We start from the raw sequence: 938 nt of genomic DNA, 5'->3' as shown, positions 1-938 counted from the left end.
CTTTTAAGACTGTATTGAAAGGAGAGAATAGAAGCGACTGGCTTGTACCGGGATGGAACTCGCGACCTTGCCATTATTATTTCCAGTACAATTGCTTGAAAATTTGGATTGTCATCAAAAGGGAATCAACTAAAGGACTTACCTCGCCACTACGTTTTGTACCAACTTCCTTCCACTGGAAAGCGCAGACTAACTGCAAGCACGTGCTCCAAAAAGCCCTAAATCCTGTATCAGTAGCTTTCTTTAGCCAGATGCAACGTGCGTACGGGACAAGGTTTGCAAGTTGCAACAGCTCATGTTAAGACTGTGCTGAAAAGAGAGAAAAGAAGCAACAGGACCATACGGGGATTGAACCTGCGACCTTGGCATTATTATTTCCAGTACAATTGCTTGAAAATTTGGATTGTCATCAAAAGGGAATCAACTAAAGGACTTACCTCGCCACTACGTTTTGTACCAACTTCCTTCTGCTGGAAAGCGCAGAGTAAGGATTTTACTCTTACAATCGGTATTGGGGTTTCATTTGCAAAGCTGGAAATCCAGCAGAGCAATCAAAAGCACTTAGGGAAGGCCTCCCCGTCAGGGAATCGAACCCCGGTCTCCCGCGTGACAGGCGGGGATACTCACCACTATATTAACGAGGACTAGCTGTGGGTGCAGCTGCTCCCGAAAGCCCTAAAACCTGTATCAGTGACTTTCGTTAGACAGATTTAAAGAGTGTCTGGTGCAAGGTTTGTACACTGCAAAAGGTCACGCACCTTTTAAGACTGTACTGAAAGGAGAGAATAGAAGTGACTGGCTTGTACCGGGATGGAACTCGCGACCTTGCCATTATTATTTCCCGTACAATTGCCCAAAAATTTGTATTGTCATCATCAAAAAAGGAATCGAACCCCGGTCTCCCGCGTGACAGGCGGGGATACTCACCACTATACTAA

General features: G+C 45.4%; 1 non-coding gene across 1 annotated transcript; it reads right to left on the bottom strand.

Moving 5' to 3' along the window:
* Positions 1-572: 572 nt before the first annotated feature.
* On the bottom strand, positions 573-644 carry TRNAD-GUC (transfer RNA aspartic acid (anticodon GUC)). Its single transcript has one exon. It is a non-coding gene; the product is annotated as a tRNA-Asp (tRNA).
* Between the last annotated feature and the right edge of the window lie 294 nt (positions 645-938).

Source organism: Sceloporus occidentalis, unplaced genomic scaffold (assembly GCF_023333645.1).
Source record: "Sceloporus occidentalis isolate IW3139 unplaced genomic scaffold, rSceOcc1.0.p SCAF_22, whole genome shotgun sequence".
In the NCBI taxonomy this organism is placed as follows: Eukaryota; Metazoa; Chordata; class Lepidosauria; order Squamata; family Phrynosomatidae; genus Sceloporus; species Sceloporus occidentalis.
The sequence above is the reverse complement of the archived record's forward strand: the minus strand, read 5'-3'. Positions and strand labels throughout refer to the sequence as shown.